This window comes from Panthera pardus, unplaced genomic scaffold (assembly GCF_024362965.1).
Source record: "Panthera pardus isolate Hobbes unplaced genomic scaffold, ASM2436296v1 HiC_scaffold_6, whole genome shotgun sequence".
Classification (NCBI taxonomy): Eukaryota; Metazoa; Chordata; class Mammalia; order Carnivora; family Felidae; genus Panthera; species Panthera pardus.
This window is the reverse complement of record NW_026526991.1, coordinates 41,739,050-41,760,194: the sequence shown is the minus strand read 5'-3', so window position 1 is coordinate 41,760,194 and position 21,145 is coordinate 41,739,050. Positions and strand designations below refer to the sequence as shown.

The 21,145-nt window shown below is 37.7% G+C and overlaps 1 protein-coding gene and 1 long non-coding RNA gene across 6 annotated transcripts in view; one reads left to right on the top strand and one right to left on the bottom strand.

The window, feature by feature from the left end:
• Positions 1-6,217, bottom strand: part of OSBPL8 (oxysterol binding protein like 8) — a 153,113-nt gene extending 146,896 nt beyond the window's left edge. For all 4 annotated transcript variants that reach the window (XM_019455158.2, XM_019455159.2, XM_019455163.2 and 1 more), the window contains exon 1: positions 5,811-6,217. The gene's annotated coding sequence lies outside the window, so the exon portion shown is untranslated. The remainder of the gene's footprint in view (positions 1-5,810) is intronic.
• A 68-nt stretch (positions 6,218-6,285) lies between these two features.
• The window catches only part of LOC109270540 (uncharacterized), a 32,065-nt gene continuing 17,205 nt past the window's right edge, over positions 6,286-21,145 (top strand). Inside the window, exons 1-4 of one of the 2 annotated variants that reach the window (XR_002081581.2) lie at positions 6,286-6,534; positions 7,051-7,219; positions 8,536-8,676; positions 14,416-15,502. This is a non-coding gene — a long non-coding RNA (uncharacterized LOC109270540). Of the gene's footprint in view, positions 6,535-7,050; positions 7,220-8,535; positions 8,677-14,415; positions 15,503-21,145 lie in introns of those variants that run through there. The other variant, XR_002081580.2, reaches the window with a different exon arrangement.

Here is a 21,145-nt window from a genome sequence, read left to right as displayed (position 1 = left end):
GAGCTCAACTACCTATCCTAGGCAGCCCAAGCTTACAGTTAAAGCAATACTAGCTGCTTAACAAACCCCAGATCTTCCATTAACTTTACACAATTAAAATCTCTCATTAAAATTACAATCTATTATGGGTACACTCCTCTTTGATGTACAGCTTTCTTCCACATGGTAATTTAAGGACTCTAAATCCTTCCAATCTCATGGCTCTACCACCCTCTTAAGTGCTCCTGGTTCCTTGGATTGGAAAAAAAAAAGTTGGAGAAAGAACAACTGCTTTTCTGTCACTCTATGCTAAAGTGAAAACACATCATTTCCATTCACATTCCACTAGTGAAAATCAGTCACATACATGGCCCCACCTAGATGCAGGGAAGGATCACAAGGGTAGAGGAGAGAATGACAGAAATGCACTACTAGCTGAGCAACTACTTCCCAGTGTTAACTATACTACAGCAAGAGGGAGTACCAACTGTGGTGGGCACTGAGCTGAATCTTACAGAGCTGCCCTCCCCCCCCCCCAACAATTACTGCATGGTCCCTGCCTTCACAATAGTAGCCTCATGACAAGCTTGCTGGCTCCCACTCTGTTAACTTCTATTTTTTTCACTAGGATTATGTGAGAACTTCTAGATCTCTTTCATACTACATAAGAACCATGGAAAACTCTGGGCCCTACTCTGCCTAAATATACCATCTTCTTCTGCCATGTCAGCACCAGACCAGGTACAGGGCAATAAGCTAATAAGAGGCTGTGCAGGTTGTGACCTTAAGTAGTCTGGCTCCAGAGCCTATGCTATTCGGCCTCCTTAGATTTATAAAATAATAGGTAGTAAGAGAGTAATTCTATGATCATTAATAAATATTTATAAAGCCCCCATATCTTGCAAAACAGGCTAGGAACCATTACAAACTCCCCAGTATGATGCACAGCATTGTTTTTTCCTTACTTTTGACTTGCTGATTTTAAGTGCTATTACAGTCAAAACAGGCAAAAATATACAGTAGCAAGGCTGGTCTTCAGAATTTCCTCACCCCCAATCTGTACTTTAAAAATGTACCTGCGCCCTCATGTTCAAGGTGTTCTACCTGTTTACTCTTACCCAGATAATGCTACTTAGAGTGGACTGCTCTCTCCCCAGACCTACCATACTCCCACGCCATCAAAACTTACCTACCCAGATTTCATAATTTCCACAGGGGCCCGAGTCTTCTCTGTAAGAAATTATGTAATCTGATAAACTACTGTGGCACTTGGCAGTCAAAACACAAGTTGCTTTTTCAGTGGTGAAAAATTTCAATAGGATAGATTGCAATTACACAGATTTGTGACCCTCAAATATTACTATATAAAAATCCTCTGTACTAAGTCTGTACGTCAGTCTTACCCTAAAAAAGTATGAATTCAAAAAATTTTAACAAGTCACCTTAAAATACTATATCCACTATGTTCTTTTTTTTTTTTTAATTTTTTTTTTAACGTTTATTTATTTTTGAGACAGAGGGAGACAGAGTGTGAGTGGGGGAGGGGCAGAGAGAGAGAGAGACAGAGAGAGAGAGAGAGAGAGAGAGAGAGACAGACAGACACAGAATGTGAAACAGGCTCCAGGCTCTGAGCTGTCAACACAGAGTTCGATGTGGGGCTCGAACCCATCAACCACGAGATCATGACCTGAGCCGAAGTCAGACGCTCAACTGACTGAGCCACCCAGGTACCCCAACATGACAAATACTTCAAACTAGTAACTGGTACATAGCAATCAACACACATTAGCTGTTATTAGTAGTAGTATTACCAGCAACAACACCTACTAAGCTACCTGCCGGAGCTCTAACAATCTCCTTCTGAATCCATCATGTTTTTAACAATCCTAAATCAAAAGTTTCTCCTTTTTATGTGAAGAGTCTCCAACCCCAAAACCATTTCCTCTTTTCTTTGGTGGTTTGTGAATATGGAAGGTAGTAACTGGCATCTTTATCATTTCAAAACTCCAGACTTTTTTTAGTTTTTTTTTTTTAATAAAATTCCCTTCCAAATATTATACAAAGGACAGATTGCTCCAAGGATTATAAACACTACAAAGAGTTCACAAAGTATAGTGAAAAATTGAGATTCATAGCCAAATAGCTACCACAGCAAAAAGCTTAGATAAGAAATGATACAGAAGTCCATTAGCCTACTCAAAAAATACCGAATTCTAAAATAAAGCACACAGGTAGAGATCCACCATGGTTTATAGTCATTCAAATCACCAAAAACATAGAGGATGTTTTGGGTAATTTTTTTTTTTCCTTAATAGCAGGAAAATCCCCTGTGTCTTCACAACAATGAACACATGACATGATAGGCATGGACTATTTCTTCAAAAACAAATTCTATAAAGAAGAAAAGCCTAAAGGCTCAGATTTTCAGCCACACGTATCCCTTACTTAAAGCTTTAAAAATTTAAGGCATCTAGCATTTTTCCTGGTAACATTAAAATGAAACAAGCCTCATTTCTGTCAGAAAACATTATGTTTGAAAGAAAACTAAGCATCTAAAATTTTGATACTTATAAATTTAAAGGTAATTTAAAGGGTCAACTCAAAGATCAAGTAGATATGAGGTCATGATAAATACACCAAAATATTTTTTAATAATCTAAAGACAAAGATCCATTTTAAACAATTTAACATAAAGTTCTATGTCTTAGATATTGAAGTAGGCACTTCCATACACATTATGAACCTTCATTCTCCCAATAACCATATGGGATAAGGATTATGGTCTTCCTTTTACAAATGAGATAACTAAGGCCCAGTGATTTGCCCAAAGGCACTTACTTGTATAAGATTTAATCAGAAATCCATTTCAAATTTTCTGAACCCCCTAGTTCAATGCTCTTGCTTTCAGTATACCACTGTCACTTCCAAAACTCAAGTCCTCTAAATCTTAGTTCTTATAAAGTGTGCCAATCTTTTTATCTGGGAAAGAGAACAGTTATAAGGGGAAGAAAAATTATTCATAATTTACCAAAAAAGACTCACTGTGCTTAATTCCATGATTACCCAGTCCAATTTAAATGCTTTGGTTCATGCTGTCTACCCCCTTAAAACACCTGCTTATCTTCAGATATACAGCTTTCTGCAAAACCTAACTCACAAATTACCTCCTCTAAGTTTCCCAGTTATGACCTGCTCCCTTCCTCCCAATCCAACATCCTTCCTTATCACCTCACTCCTTGTATCTATTTCGGACTACATTATCACACACTCCTTTTCATTCTCCTGTCATATATCTGGAACTGTATGTTTTCATTCAGTAACTATTAAGCATTTGCAGAGTGGATGGTGAGCAAAAAAGACAGGCCCTTGCTATCATAGATGGTTTACAGGGTTCGCAACTTTAAAAAAGGTAAAAATAACATGGGGTGTAAGAGTATGATCAAGGACAAGCATTCATTTCCTACAAGGCCTCTGAAGAAAGCTTTCTCCCTTGCATACTTGATAAAACTTTTCAGGGAGGAAAAAGTCTGGAAGGTCTCTCAGATCAGACCTTCAACTTCATGCCTTCGAGAAAATGAGGGAATGGAATGGGGAACCAAGATAGAAAGGACAGATCTAAAATCTCTCAGGGGTTTCCCACACATGGACGTGAAATCTACCTCTACAGGTTAGTCCAGACATCTCTTCCTGAGTTGTATCCACAAGAAAATGATACTTTAGCTACAACTGCTCCAATCAAGCATCTCCACCAATCTCCTTGCACCCAGCCACCTTCATTATGCAGTACTCAGAGGCTTTTCAATTCAAATTGTATATATGCATTACATGTACGTCATATTCACAAAGCACAAGCAGGACTTACGCCTTCTACTTTTGAACTCTTGATGCTCCAAGATCATTGCTATAAGTGTGTTCAGCTTGGGGTATTATATTCAAATATAATACTTCAGGTGTTGCTATTAGCATAAGAATTTTCCACAAAATTTGAAAACTACGTCTAAGCATCAATTCCTATTTTGTCACCCATGCTCTAAGAAACCTGCTCTTGAAGGATTATTTCTAAACCAAGTTTAAATGTAGGAGGAGTACTCACTAAAGAAATTCTGCAATTTGCTCTTTAACAAGGCCAAATTTATAAGTGCCAAAAATGTGCTATAAGAAACACATCTGATTGCCTCCAAAATGTAATAATATTCTAACTGAAAAATGACAGCAGCATCTTTCCGATATCACAGATACCACACTAATATTCAATAAGAAATAAACCATAGCCATTTTTAATCAAACCATTTCTAAGCAGCTGTAACGTATTGTGGCTCAAACGGTTCACATGGAAATTGACCGCAACAACCTAATCTCCATAATTAGAGACCTAAAAAGTAATTCTTATGTTTCATCTATTCCCTTTCCCAGCACTTTGAACAGGCATATTGTAGTCATCTCATACACAGTTACTAACAAAAAAGGGGCAACAAATATGTAAAATTAGCTATATCTTCTATAAAGGACAAACTGCATACCCTTACTCTCCCTTCCCCAACCTGTTCTATAAAACTAGCATGATCTTAATTTCACTGTAAAACAGGTTCTAGCAAGCATAAAAATTGGCCATAGTCGCTAAGCATGATCAACTTTAGATAACACCTGATGGAATGAAGAAGCCCTAACAAGCAATTCACCCATGTCTCTCCACAATCCTTGCTTTCTTTGGAATCCTAAGGGAGGCAAAAACAAAAAACCAAAAAAACCCCAAAAAAACAAAAAAACAAACAAACAAAAAAAACAACCACACACACACACACCAAACCTGTTTTAAATGATTATCTGAAAAGACCTAAAGTGGCATTAATTTGAGGCTAAGTTTCAAGGGGCATAAATAAAAACTAATAACCCTACCATACATAGGACATTCTAATACTAATTAGAAGTCACTCAGCTCCTCTAGGATTAGAAAGGCAAAAACTTCATTAAACTATTGAACGCAAATATGCTTACACCATAAGTTAGAGAAGTTTTCCCATCTGTTTAAATAGGCGCCCAAGGTATCTATTATTTCAAACAGCATTTAGATAAAATGAAATTAGGCAAGTTCCCCAAGGCAGATGTCTTTCATAAAGAAGAGTGTGTTAAATGACTTTTGTGAATGGAAAATCTGCAAGTACTGTTGCTTCACTCAGCTGGTCTTGTGTGGGTGGCTCAATGAACCAGAAGCATGCTCCATTGGAAGCTCCTTAGAACCGGATTCCACCCTTGAGAAAAGGCTTGGAAACAAACAATACATTTAAAAGTACAGCAAAGGCTTCGCCTTCCTCCCATGTTACAAGGAGGCCACAGGAACTGAGTTGAGAGCAACAACACCGTGTCACCGTGTCGGCTCTGCAAGGGCGGGTGCGGTCTGCGGTGCGCGGCACAGCCTCCTCTAGGGCTGTCACAGGAAAACTGGAGCCTCGCCTTAACCGCACCAAGTGACAAAGCGCCAGCTCTCCCCCGGGCGGGGGCTTCCGGCGAGACCCCGAGGTCGGCCCAAACTTCGGGAAGAGTCACTCGGGGCAGTCAAAATGCTCTTACCAACCGCCCCCCCACCGCCCCTTCCGCGGCTATGTAAGGTTTGCAGACGCACGTCCTGTGGGCCCCAAAATACTCCACCCCCGCCAGCCTTTGGAATCCCCCACTCCGAAAAGGGACAAAGGAGCCAAAGAGGAACTCTCCGGCTCGGGGAGTCCCCACTGGCCCGAGCTCAGAACGTGGGGATGGGGGTGCAGTCTCCCGGAGGGGTGCGGACCCGCCACCACCACCCCCCCCCCCGACCCAGGGACCGGCGTGACACTCACCGGTGCGGAGCCCCCGGAGAGGCGGGGAGGAGCAGGCCGATTCCTCCGGGGCCCTGCACGCGCCCGGGCGGACCCCAACTTCTCTAGGCTGCTGTCGCCGGAGGCAGCTAGGGCGCGAGCCCAGACCGAGGGCGCTGGCTCGCGGCCGCGGAGGCGCTGCCGGCTCAGCCCGCGAGGGGGGCGGGAACTCGCGGCCCGCGGTCCTCTGGCCAGGGCGGGCTCCACTTTCCCTCCGTCCGCCCGCTACTGGCTGCGACCACTGCCGCGGCGAAAGCTAACGCTGCAGCCACTCGGGCTACAGCTCCCACCACCGCCTGGCCCCGAGTGCGTCGCGGCCTAATGTTGTCATGCGCCGCGTCGCCGCCTCTCTCAGCACCCACAGCCGCCAAGATCCTCTACATTTGGGCGCCCTCCCCCTCCAGGCCCCGCCCCCAGCTCGCGGGCTCCAGCCACCAGCCCCCCTCCCCTCTTTCCCGTCACGTGACGGCGCGCGGAGGCTGCCGCGGAGACGCCTCCCCGGCGGGCCGGGAGGGAGTCGCGCGGGAACAACTGTCAACACCTAGTTCTGCCAGAGCCTTATCGCATCCGAATTGCCTCCGCACACCCGAGGGCGGCTTCGGGATTCGAGCCCACCGCCGCCCGCCCGTGATCTACTGAGGTGTGGTCTGGACCGGTCTTGCAGGGCCCTGCCTAACCTGAGAAGACTGCACAATAGAGCTCACTGGTATTGGCCCAGGACCCCACGCCCACTCGGAGGCCCGGAGGCCCGAGCTTGAGACCCGCCTCCCCAGCCTCGGCTTAACTAAAGTTTTAGACAAACAAAGGAAAAAAGAAGGCATCGTGGTGTCTGGTTTGAAAAGCAGTAACAAATTGTTCCTATTTCTAGTACCACGTTAATTGTGGCATTTAATTTACTGTCTTCCTCATTAGAGTTTGTGGTTTTGGGTTTTTTTTTGTTTTTTTGTTTTTTGTTTTTTTTTTTTTAGGAAAGGATGGTGTGTCTCAATCACGCTGGGATGAAAATAGCCTAGCAAACTTATTTTTGTTCCTAGTCAGGTTCAGCATCTTTCGTGCCAGTTCTACAGTCATTAAGTCTCACAGTGTGTTAGGTTGGTGGCAGTTTAAACAGATCCACAGGATTTGGCAATTCGTTGCAATTTTAAAATAAAGCCTAATCTTTTTTTTTTTTTTTTTAAGTACCTAACTGTTGGACGTAAACTTGCTTTCCTTTTAAACCCAGGTCCGAGGAACTCTCCCCGCCTACCCCTGGTGATGAGAGGAAAAGAATAGAAATGCCAATCGCCAGAGGAAAGAAAGTAACAATACAGAAATGAAGGAAGTAGAAAAGCAGAAAGATCATAATCAAACCCTGCTAACCATGCAAGCACATGAAAAAGTTTGCTCAGTTTGTAAGTCATTTTTCCTTCTGGCCCAGAACTAAGGGTTTTTGCTTAAGCAAGTTCTATGCCCTCATTACGTTTTCTTAACAAGACCTCAAAAAGCATTCTGATCACCTGGATACTTGAATAACCAATAGAGTTTGGCCTATATGATCGTAATTATCAATGTATTTCATGACACACTAAGAAATAGACTTTAGGACTCACCATTATTTCATGTTAAGAAAGAAAAATACTGCCATTTAAACTATGCAAAGCCACTGATATTTTTTAAGACACATCTTGAATTCAGAGATGTTAAAATGTGAGAAACAATGGGTCTTGGAATCTATGAGATATTGTAATGAGCTGGTGTTCCAATGAAGGAAAGATTCTACAGGTTCTGTTCTGAAGTCTGAGATACTGTCTTTGTAGTTCAAATAAATATGAGAAAAGTTTTATTATTGTGTGAATGACACTAACTCAGTAACTTTGGAGTTTGGCATCAGATTGAAATGTCTTCTATTTTCTAGAGCACTATTTTTTAAATTGACTTAAAATTCGATTTTATTTTTTAACAAATAGGCTGGAATGGAATAGAATATAAAGATCAGAGTACACATTTAGTGTGGACAAGAAATTGCTTTGTGAAATTTTTGTTTCATTTGTGGGGAAGGATAAGAGTGTGTCCTATGTTGTGATTTAACCTGTGTTTCTTAGTGTGAGTTGCAATCAAATAGATTTGAAAAAGAATGTTCTTGGAGCACAAATAACATGCAAAATATACCCTCTGGGCTCTGTTTCTCTGGTTCTTTTCCTTTACTCTGGGAACTAAAACTACAGATCAGTAAAATAAGGCAAATCTCCTTGACAATCCTCTCCTGCGTCAGCCCAAATTTCTTCTATTGGTTGTTGAAAATAAACAGTCTTTTGTTGGAACGGAAAGCACCGTTCTGGAAGCAAGGTGGTGGTGTAATACAGACTCTGCTAATTAGATGTGTGACTGGACGAATTACTCTCTGCATATCAAGCTCTGATAAAAAGTAGGGAGTTGCTGGGGGGGGGGGGAGGGGGCGGCGCCTGGGTGGCTCAGTTGGTTAAAGCATCCAACTCTTGGTTTTGGTTTTGGCTTTGGCACAGGTCTTGGTTTCAGCTCAGGTCATGATCTCACAGTTTGTGAGTTCAAGCGCTGCATCGGGCTCCACACTGATGGCTGAGAGTCTGCTTGGGATTCTCTCTCTCCCCACCCCCCTCTCAAATAAATAAATTAATTTTTAAAAAAAAGTAGGGAGTTGGACTATATGCTGTTTAACCAATGTTATTCAACCTTTTTTTTTTTTTTTCAGTGAATGATATTCACATTGGAAACAAACAGCCAGGATTACGCAAATTATTGTCTGACTACCTATAACTCCTATCAACCACACTCAAAAAAAAAAAAAGTCAATGCAAGTTCATGGAAGTGAAGATATTATGGGACAACAAATGTAAGTATATCTTTTGTAATTGTATTTTAACTGTTGCTAGTAATAGTTGCTTGTCATGAATGATGATTTTGACATACCTCACAATTGATTGCAACAAAATGATGCATCAATACGTTGCAAATGAGAAATACATACTTTTCAGATCCTTTCACATCTAATATCGTATGATTTCAGGAAATGATCAAACTAGCATTTTGATGTAATCACAACATAAACACAAACTGTAATGTGTGATCCTGTGCTATAACTGAAAAATATCCTAAAACTCCCATTTGCTATGTTTATATACCCTGCAAGTTTGCTACTCTTAAAATTATTTTGAGAATAATATTTTTAATAAAACGTTTTAATATAATTGTCCAATTTTATTATAACTATTCCATTTTAACTCCAGTAAGAATCTCTTACGCCTAGTGTTTAATTCATTGTACATTTCTGACAATGAGAAGTTCTTTTTCCAAATCAGTTAAAGCACTGACAGGCACGATAATTTTTCCCACAGAATATGCATCATCCCTGACCTAGAATGAGAGAGATTGGCTTGAAGTTGTTTTCTGTTTTTTTGTTTTACTTTTGCCTATCCATTTAGACATTTATGTTGCCAAAGATTGCTAATGGAGATTTTAGGTTAAAATCCTCATTTTCTCAGAGAAGATTAACAGCAACCTCAAACATAAATAAGGTATTCAATACAACTTTGAAGACTGTGGTAGATTATGTTATTACTCTTGGCCATGTAACTTGCTCTAACGAATGGCTTATGAGTAGATGTAACACATGCCAACTGCTTTTTTGAGTGCAACATACAGGTCAATCTCTTGGTCTTGTGCTGCCTGGCCATGAGAAAGGCGTGTTCCAAATAGGGTCTCAGAATGAGAAAATATGTGGAGCAGAACTGAAACTGACCTTTAGAGCAGTACACCAGCAGCTGACCTGCAGCTACTAACATGAAGCAAGAGTGAATCATAAATATTTGTTGTTCTAAATCACAGAGATTTTTGAAATTGTTATATAGTATAATCTCACAAATCAGCTTAAGTGAATTTAAGCCAACAGATAAGTGGTTCAAAGGCTAAATGCACTGTAGAACAATAATAATCTTCAATTTAATAAAACAAAATAATAGACATCTACAAGATGCCTGGCTGGCTCAGTCGGTTAAGTGTCTGCCTCTTGGTTTCCACTCAGGTAATGATCTCATGGTTTGTGGGTTCAAGCCCCATGTCAAGCTCTGTGCTGACAGCACAGAGCCTGCTTAAGATTCTCTCTCTCTCTCTCTCTCTCTCTCTCTCTCTCTCTCTGCCTGCTCCTCCCCCACTCAAGCACATGTGCATCCCCAGACTCCCTAAATAAATAAATAAATAAATAAATAAAATAATTAATAGACATCAACTAGGTATGTGGTAAGCACCCAACCAAAAATTTATATTAGGGGCTCCTGGGTGGCTCAGTCAGTTAAGCATACGACTTCAGCTCAGGTCACAATCTCACAGTTCATGAGTTTGAGCCCTGTGTTGGGCTCTGTGCTGCCAACTCTGAGCCTGGAGCCAGCTTCAGATTCTGTGTCTCTTTCTCTCTCTGCCCCTTCCCCACTCGTACTCTTTCTCTCTCCCTCCCTAAAAAGTAAGCATTAAAATAATTTAAATAAATTAAAATTTTTTTTATATTAAAAAAGTAGTCTGGGGTGCCTGGCTGACTCAGTTGGTTAAGCATCCGACTTCGGCCCAGGTCACGATCTTGGGGTTCGTGAGTCTGAGCCCTGTGTCAGGCTCTGTGCTCACAGCTCAGGGCCAGGAACCTGCTTCGTATTCTGTGTCTCCCTCTCTCTGTGCCCCTTCCCCAGCTCACACTCTGTCTCTCTCTGTCTCAAAAAGAAATAAACATTAAAAAAAAAAGTCTATTTGAAAAATCTACAGATTTTCATGCAAAGTATTTACATATTGATTTTAAGTATTTCTGTTTAATATTATTTGTCTTAAATATCCCTCGATGAAAATTTGGATAATAAAATACAAAGAATATAGGCTTGTATTTCTGGCAATATCATGGCTTATATACCTCACTCAGTGATCACACTGGAAACAAAAATCCTGGAAAAATGTTTTAAATTCTATTAACTATATTGATTAACTGGTAATAAAGAAATTAGTAGTTCAAAACTGGAATGAAGGCAGAAACCTAGAGAGTTTCACTCCAAATGACCCCAAGGGCATTTGCCAAATCCAGTTAACATGAGCTTTGGTGTTCATGGCCTTATAAAAGACAAAACCCATGACCTTCCCTATGCACACAGAAAGCTGCATTTCCAAGGATTATTCATTTACTGTAAAGATGTATTAGAAATAAACTTGCCCCTTAGTAGCATACACACCTCTCCCCTATATTCTACAAAGAAAATTACTGTCTTAAACGTGGCACCTAGTGGAGAGGGGAAAAGCAAAATCATATGTGAGAATTTAGACTCACAATCCAGCTCTTATGCACACAAAAAAATATAACTTGAATTCATATTACCTGGATGATCCCAGAAGGTATTCAGCTGATAATTGAGAAGAATGTTTGACTGATAGTACTTTCAGACATCTGGCAGAAGCAAATGCCAGCCCTCTCTGGAGGAACCCATCTTCAATTTAAGCCTTAAAGAATAATAAGTAAAAGTCTTAGGAAAATAGCTCACATTTTAAAAAATAACAAGCACAGAAGAAAATAAGACACCATTAGTGAGAAACAGTGAACATAAGATAGCAAAAACATTTAAAAAGACTTCAGATATTGAAATTACCAGACAGAGACTATAAAATAACTATATAAAATATGAATAAGGGAATAAAAGATGACCTTGAAAATACATACATAAAACAAGAAAGTATAAAGAATAATCAAAGATATTTTTTAAATGGAACTTAAAGAATTAAAATATATAAGTTATTAAAATTTAAAACTCAGGGGACACATTTAATAGTCTATTTGACATAGCAGAAGTACAATTTAATGAACTGGGAGGTAGAGATGAATAAGTTGTCCAAATGCAATAGAAAAAGAAAAAAATGAAAAATATAAAAGAGACTTTATGTGACATTGAAGACATTGTGAGAAAGTCTGAAATAAATTGATACTCCAAAAGAATAGGAAAGAAAAAAATGTGGCAGAAGCAATATTAGACATGATAATGGTTGAAAACTTTCCAGAACTGATGAAAGATTCCAATTCACAGATTAAGAAGTCCCCCAGATCCCAAGCAAATTAAAGAATAATAAATCTACAGTTATATACATCACAGCAAAACTATGAAACACCAAAAAAACAAAAGGAAAAGAAACCGTTGAAATTAGTGGAGAAAAAAATAGATTATTCTCAAAGTGTCTGGTAATCGACCTTCATTAGTAACAATAGAATCAGAAGACCATGGAATAACACCTTCAGTGGGCTAAAAGAAAATCCAATGCCTATTTGAAGAGGTCTTTTAAGAAAGAGGCCAGGGGTGCCTGGGTGGCTCAGTTGGTTAAGCATCAGACTCTTGACTTTAGCTCAGGTCATGATCTCACGGTCATGAGATTGAGTCCTGCATCATGAGGTCCAGCCCCAAGTTGGAATCAGGGCTGGGTGTGGAGCCTGCTTAAGATTCTCTCTCCTCTCCCTCTGCCCTTCCTCCCCCACCACAAAAAAAAAAATGGGGCCAAAACAAAGGCATTTTTAGGCCAACAAAAGCAGAGTTTGCTGCTAATAGTGACTCTCACTAATAGAAAGTCTAAAGAAATTTCTCTCTTCAGACAAAAATAAAATGATCCCCCTGTAAAAGATCTGGAGTTAAGACTGAAGTAAGAGCATTGAAAGTGGTAAATACTTGCATGAATCTAAAACCCACCAACTATGCAAAACAGAATTGTTAAAATTACTTAATAATATTTTTAAAAGAAAATATAGCTCTCACTCATATTCCTAACATCAGAGTAAGTCCAATCAGATTCTTACCTTATACCTACTATTAAACAGACCTCATCAGAGCAAGTATTTTTCCCATTTGTATTATTATTTCCATCTGGTATATGCCCTTAAAAGCAAAAACACTAGGGGCACCTGTGTAGCTCAGTCGGTTAAGCATCTGACTTGATTTCAGCTCAAGTCATGATTTCATGGTTGGTGGGATAGGGCCATGCATCTTGCTCTGTGCTGACTGCACTGAGCCTGTTTGGGATTCTCTCTCCCCATCTCTCTCTCTCTGCCCCTCTCCCACATGCTCTTTCTCTCTCTGTAAATAAATAAAAATTTTTTAATTGAAAAAAAGCAAAAGCACTAAACATTTTCATTTATTTTTTTCTCTTATCCATATAGACAAAACTATATTAATATTTTATTGATATTCTCTTTTTAAATAACTGTACTGCTGTAGCATTTTAAGTGTTTTTCTTCATGACATTTTTATTTCAAATTTGCATAATGTACCAGCGGAGATGATTTATTAATAATCAGACTAAGAAATTAGCATATATTTAGGAGATCATGATTTAGAGTAATAGAGTATTAGAGTTATTTTTCACATATCTATGAAGAATTAATGAGTCCCACCATAGAAGTCTAAAAATGAAAGTTCATCATAACAAATTATATAATTATGTATTCACAGGTTAAGGGCAATTAAGTCTTATTGAAAAGCTCTGCCTACCCTTTCCACCCACATTGCCTATTCAAAATTAGATGCATGCTATGACTTTTAACACTTATCTCTGGAAATAGTTAGAAAATTTATGCTCAGGCTGTAAAGATTGACTCCTGAGGTTTAAGTCAGCCCAGGGGGCATCCTGAACTCCAAATAAATTTTTAAATGAAGAAGAAGAACCCATTTCTTTCTGATATCTACCTGGACTACACAGTCCCAGCTATAAGTATGATTTTCATTTCAATTTCAGGAGAGCATAGGGGTGCCTGGCTGGCTCAGTTAATGGAGTGTACAACTCTTGATCTCAGGGTTGTGAGTTCAAGTCCCATGTTGGGCATGGGACCTACTTAAAATAAGAAAAAGAATTTTTAAAAAGACAAAGTGTATAAAAAGCTGTTTGTCACAATTATGTAAACATGAAAAGCATAGAATGCATAATTCCTTAAATTTCCAAAGTTGTGGTAACTACAATGCAGAGAAATTATAACTTACTTTTTTTTTTTCTACCAAAGCTTTACTCTCTTTGTTTTCCTCAACCACATGAGATTATTTGAAACATACTTACTTCTTTAATGCTTTCTTGATGAAACCAAATCTATAATTTCACTGCAGAATGTCCAAATGAATTCCATTTCTTTATAGTTTTTAATGTTCGAGAGATTCTATATTATATTAGTATAGATTATTCCAGTTAGCTTTGTCCAACCTGTATTATACATCTATAAACTTTCTGACAGTTCACAAGTAATTCATATGAACTAGATTGTACATTAATTCTTTCAATTTAATAAGTTATCAGTTTTTACTGGGTCCAAGGCCCATCCTAGTTACAAAAAAAATTAAGTATCTGTAAGTTACTCCACCTCTTTTCTGAAATGAATGGGAAGCTATCAAGAGACTCGCCCTATAAACTAACAGTGTTTCAAAACTCTCATTTCTGTTGTTCTCTGCTGGGAATGAAAGTTCCATACACACAACATCATCAGGTAGAAATCTACGTACCACTCCCAACAAGAGCAGGTGTTACCTAGATGCCTTTTGTCAAATCTCCTAAGTATTTATTATCTTTCTAAATCCTCCAGAACACTGGTACCCAAAGGTGGCAAGGTGAAGAAAGAAGACACCTATCCTATATTCCAGTAATGTCTGTCCAATGCATTCTTGTCAGGTTCATCCCTCTGTTCTAAGCCCTGCTGATATTTTCCCTTAGTTGTTTTCTGTCAATTCCCATGGGAGCCTAACTTTTGCCTGCTATTATATGCACAGACAGCTGAGACCAGACTCCCAATCCAATTCTGCCACCGGTTTCCTTTAACCCTTAATCCCTATAACACCCTCCTGGAAATGGACTGGAGTTCGGATACATCTATTTATGATTTCATTTTTAAATGTCAGCTCCTTTCCAGAGATGGCCAAATACTTCACTGCTTGTGGTCCTACGGTGTTGATTACTTCTGACTATCTTTTGCTGTCAGCCAATAGTCTTGGACCTGACATTGTTTGCATCCCAACCCCTCCTTCCTGAAGTTATTACAAAAGTAGTACACCATGAAGACAATTATCTCAACTAAGAACAGGGAAAATTATGGAGGAAAATGACCTTTATGGCAAAATAAGGTCAAGAAAAAAAAGGAAGTTACTATTAATGTATTAAAATAGACTCATTCGACATATCAACCAAATGCAATGCGTGGACCTCTTTTAGATTCTGATTCAAAGCACTTTTACAAAGGACATTAATGAGACAACCAGGGAAATATTAATACTAGTTGGATATTACCTGATATCAAGGAATTATTGTTAATTGTTTTAGATATGATAATGATATTTGATTATGGTGTTTTTAAATGTCTCATTATCTAGAGACACATGCTATATAATTGGGCCCATGCTTTAGGGAAAAAAAAATCCTTCATATTATGTCACTTTCTTTTCTCTACCTGTAGGTCAAATCCATGGGCATGTACTCTACACCTACTACTTGTTATTTTCTACCTGTAAGATAGTAATCATTTCCTCTTTGTCGTGTCTATGATTATTTTTTGGTAAAAGTATTCAAGTCAAAAGCAACTCATGCAATCTGTTATTTGCTCCAAACCTCTGTTAAGCCATGGTGAAAGGCCAAACATCATATGAACTGTGGTAAATAAATCTGATTAAGCACGTTAACATGTTCAAATTTATATAAAGCCTTCTGCAAATACAGATTAGAGATGCTAAGAAGCAGATGTACTGATCTCCTTGGCATTCACATGATTCAGCTACAAATAGAATTTGAACAGATTCCAAATGCACAACTGTCAAATTCATAAAAAGTAGCAACAAAAAGTCAAGTGAAAGTTTAAGCTTTGCCTGACTAGCACTGACTGTTTTCTGGGGGGGGGGGGGGGGGGGGGGGGAGTTGAAAGTATTCTGTTAATGTTTTATTTCTTCAGTGCTAATATTTGACAAGAACTAAGTGCTTTCATTTTATGCATGGATGTTCCCATTAGGTTAGCAGTTATAATCCAGAAACTGTTATGAGTTAATATCACTATCAAGTCCAAAGAAAAATCTCAATCAATTTAATCAATGTTACAAAGCTTGTCAATATAACTTTGACTCACTGAACTAGTACAGTATAGTGCAGTTAACCTCCACCTCTAAAGTCAGATATATCTCAGTTCTAATGTTAGCCCTGCCATTTACTAGCCCTGCCACCTCACCCAGCCTCTTTCCTCATCTGTAGAGTTAAATTTTTTTTTATTTTACAGTGTTGTTATGAGAATTAACTCAAGAAACATGAATTATTATGATTACTATCTTTGGGGAATATTACATTGTACACAATTTTACTAACTGTATTTTCACTTTACTCAGTGGTAAAAACAATTACACACAGACTGTATACTCTGCCAACCTTACGTTGATACCAAGGCTTTGTGGCAGCTGGCCTAATTCTGAGAATTATAGAATATACATAGATGGGCATAACCTCAGGCTACGGAAGTAGATTTATCTAAGAATCTGTACATTCCCCAATTTAGGTATCAGTCTCACATGTGATGTAAGAATGAAAGCTTCTTCTACAGCAATCAGGAGATAGACTCAACTTCAGAGTTTTGTTTTCCATTCAAGTAAGACTTCAAACAGCCTTTAGAGTGTTGCAGTACATGGAGTCCACACTCTAAGCCAATCCCCTCTTGCCAAACTTATTTCTTAAGTTTACTATAATTCGGTTTACTACGAATCATAGTAAAAAAAAATTATCTTTAAGCACAATACAGGAATACATGCATTTCCTTATTCTTCTACCCTCACAATGTTTCTGATATTCAATAGAATATCCAGGATATCTTGTTTATGATATTCAGTAGATGTAAAAATCGCTTTTTGAAATGTTTTAAAGATATCAGATGTAGAGATTTGATGGATTCAAATTAAACATTTGGGGCTAGAATATTTATAGGTGATATAGTATATTGTTTTTACAGCATCTTTCATGCTATTTGATTGATTCATAGTTATTGATGCTCAGACTGATAATTGAATTAATGATATGGCAGTCTCATTTCTACTTTATAAACTTGTGACTGGGAAGTAATTTGTTTTGTATTACTTTGATACTATGCATATACCCAGTTCCCCTTCTATAAACCTCATGTTTTAATACTTGTTGTAAACCCTTGCACAAGTCAATAATCTTAATAAAAATTGCAAAATAATTTTAATTCCATTATTCATTTTATATTCTGACATTTTTTTCAGTAAAATAGAGCTTGCCTTTATACCTAGAACTATTTGGTTACCTTAAAATATGGTTTATGCAGGAAAGGAAAAATAAATAATTCCTTACTTTTAGTTAGTAATCTTCAGAGAAAAGATAACTTGGAGACTAATGGGAAAATCTGAATTTGGGTTTTAGGTAAGATGAAAATTCATTTATTGGAAAGGTTAGAGATTGTTAATTTTTAAAAAGCAAGTTGTAAAACTGCACAAGTATGAAACTATTTTGGTTAAATATATATATATTTATACGCATATATAGGGATAAAGGTATGCAAAGATATACAATAAGCTGTTAACAGTGGTAATAGATGGGAAATATGGATGTTTTTATTCTTCTATTTTACTTATATATAGTTTCCAACTTTCTGTCCTGCACGTACTACTTTCATAGTAACAGAATTTTTTTTTTTTTTAAGAAAATCACTATTTCTTACTAAGCCTTAACATATAGCTTCTGAATCATCATCAACACAAGACTAAACATTCCAGCATTAAGAGGCTGCCAGGGCATCAACTTAGCTGCTTACTTTTTTAAAACCTCTCTGCTTGCAGATTTTCCTTTGCCTTTTCATCTTACCCATGGTTCATAGGGCTCAGCTCTAGATTCATGTAGCCTTTTCACTGTAGCAGTCCTCACCAATTGGCAACTTCTTTGTATGCTTCTGTTGATCTTTGGCAGAAATTCACTTATTTATTATTTAGTTTTTATGTCATCATACTAGTTTTCTTCTTACCTTTCTGACTCTTTCTCATTCTTTGCAAGTTTCTCTCTCTCGGCTATTTCTTTTTTTTTTTTGTTTTTAATTTTTTTTTTTTACGTTTATTTATTTTTGAGATAGAGAGAGACAGAGCATGAACGGGGGAGGGGCAGAGAGAGAGGGAGACACAGAATCGGAAGCAGGCTCCAGGCTCTGAGCCATCAGCCCAGAGCCCAATGTGGGGCTCGAACTCATGGACTGCGAGATCGTGACCTGAGCTGAAGTCGGACGCTTAACCGACTGTGCCACCCAGGCGCCCCTCTCTCGGCTATTTCTTCATTGCTCCAAAATTTCATACTCAGCCCTCTTCTCTTTTCACTCTATATCTTCTTCCTAGAAAAGAGAGGAGAAAATGGATCTTGTGTTCTCATTCTTTTTAGTCTATCTAATATGTATTTCTAGCCTAGTCCTCCCTCCTGAGCAACATAATCATATATATATAATCTCTAATTATTGTAATCTTCAGTTAGACATTTATGTATTTATAAATTTATATACTTATATATTTAGGTGTTCTCCTACCTGGATCTTAAATTAGAAATATGCTACTTTCAGAACTTTAGGGAAGTGTACCTTCCATTTTTATTTCTGCTATTTTCCCTAAGTAGAAAGAGCTATTTTATTTAATTGGTGATTTAAGAAGAAGAAAATAAGACCTAGCCCCTTTCTTGCCATATTTTTCAATCTACCTACCCACAACAGATGATGTTCTGTCCTGTTTCTCATTCTGTGTAATAAACTAAATACACATGGATCAGAGCCTGGGCTTGCTTTTACAGGCAGGCCTGAATCCTAACCCTCATTCTTTCTACATTTGACCTTACTGAGTGTGGAGCACTGATTCTGTCCAAGTTTATCTGTCCTGAAGACCCACATTTTCCTTTTATTATGCCATCTCCCATTTGGACCTGGGGAAAAGTATTGAAAAGCTTCATTGTGGCTGTACATTGAAGTCCTTTGTCTAAGCAGCTTTATCAGTAAGAAGGTGGTTTTCATCTTTATCTGACACCCTATCAATTGTTTCTGAATTCAGAAGAGAGTAAGATATATAAGGAGCTGTCACTGGCTAAGCCCCGTTATTGATAGAACAGTTATTGAGAAGCTAGGTCTAATAAAAAAAAATGGAAAATGGAATCTTGCCAGTCTAACAAGAGAATAAAAGATCTCAGAAACAAATGCCTACTGTGTGTTAGGCAATGTTCCAAGGAGAAGTTCAAAGAGTTAGAATACTTTAAACAAAAGTTACCTGGTACTCTAATTTGACTGAGTTTTGAATCATTATAATAATCAACAACAAAGTAATGCTTTATATTCGTTGATTCAATATCAATGATTGATTCAACATAATAATTACAATATTTGAGTTCTTATTGTTTATCAGACAAGCAATTCTCATACTATGATTGAATCATCAGAACAACTCCGACAGAACAGAATAGTCTACGTTATTCTGCAGCTGGAAAAAAAAGTCAATGATTTAACTGAACAGAGATTTATGTCTAATTCCAAAATGTTGGCTCTGGCTCCAGGTTGGCTCTGGCTCATGTCTTCTATGTGATGACATAATAATCTAGGCTCTTTAACCTTGTGGTGCCACCATCTTAATATGAGTCTTTTTCCATGATTGTTCCAGTAGGAGAATAAACACTAAAAAATTTCATATTGACCTTTCATGGCCTCATCTAGAAACTGACACGTGTCAATTGCACAGTATTTCATTGAACAGACAGAATCACATGTGCCCATCCAGTTGCAGGGGTGCTGAGAAATGACAGTCATTCTACTGAGTGCCCAGAAGAAAAAGAGAACTGAATATTGATTTACATTAGCAATTTGTACTATGAATAGCTATTATTACTGTCCTTTTTGTATAGGTGAGGAAATGGAGGATTAGCAAATTTAAGTAACTCATCCAATGTTACACAGAAAGTAAGTAGAGAAGGCATTATGTGAACCTGGATAATCTGACCCCTGAATTCATGCTTAACCTTTATCCTATAGTACTTCCCAACTCCACACAGGAGCTCTGGCAGAACTCCACCACTACTAGACATATTTAATTCAATTTATTTAAATTTAGTTTAAATTTAAACTAGTTGTGCCAGTTATTGTAGTTTTGTCTGGAGGAAGTTTGGATTATTTGACCATATAGGTCTCTTCTAACACAGTTGGTTCTATTTCAATGGAGAACCATGACTAATATAAGAACCTAAAAATTAGTCTTAAAAGAAGGTTAGGAAATGATACTTTATTAAATTTTAGGTTAAAAATGAGATTCTATGCAAATCTTAATTACTTTGATCTTAGAATATCAAGTGAAATCTCAGAATCCTAGAATAACCTACAGATGTATGTCAATGTGTATTATATATTATATAACACAAAGTTAAAAAAAACTCAATGGTTATAAAATTCATAGATTTTTGCAAAGAACCTTGTAGACTGAAAAAACAACCAAAACAATCTGCCACATATAGGCCTTAGTATATAGATTTTACTTAGGGGAGTGTTCTAATTGTCTTCACAAATGCAATATTGTGAGAATGTATGGCTAGGTGTTACTTATCATTTTAAAAAGAATTAAATTCTGTACAACTGAGAATGTTCATAGTCTCCAATTTTAATTTGTTTTCCTATATATGATGCTGTTTCTGAAGTATTTAGTTGCCCCCTGCTGGTCACATAATTATAAAATTCCTAAAAATATATATTTCTCAGATTGCTCGTGATGACAAACTTCTAATGAGATACATTAAACTTTTTCATTAAATGAATTCACCATGGATTTCCAGTGCTCAACTGAGATATGTAAGTTAACTGAGAGTTCTTAAATACAATCTTCTTCCTATAATATATATTTCATATTTTATGTCTCTTCAAGCCCTTTTTGAAACCATGTAGGGATAAATTATCAAACTGAGAGGGAAAAACAGTACTTTTTCAAGAATTTTTAAAACTGTATTTTATCCTGTCTCTACTACCGCCTCTCTGGCTAATCTTGGACAAGGGGCTTTAACTTCTTGATATCTATTTCCTCATCTGTAATATTAAGAATAACTGACACGCAATAAACTGTACAATTTAAAGTATGATTTGGTAAGTTTTGACATGTATTCAACTGTGAACTATCGCTACCATAGTTCAAAATAGTGAACATATTTATCATTCCTAAAAGTTTTTTGTGCCACTTTGTATTTCCTTCTTCCTGTCTCCTGGCCCTCCCAACCCTCTCCCATCCTCCAGTAACCACTGATGTGCTTTCTGTCACTACAGATTAGTTTGCATC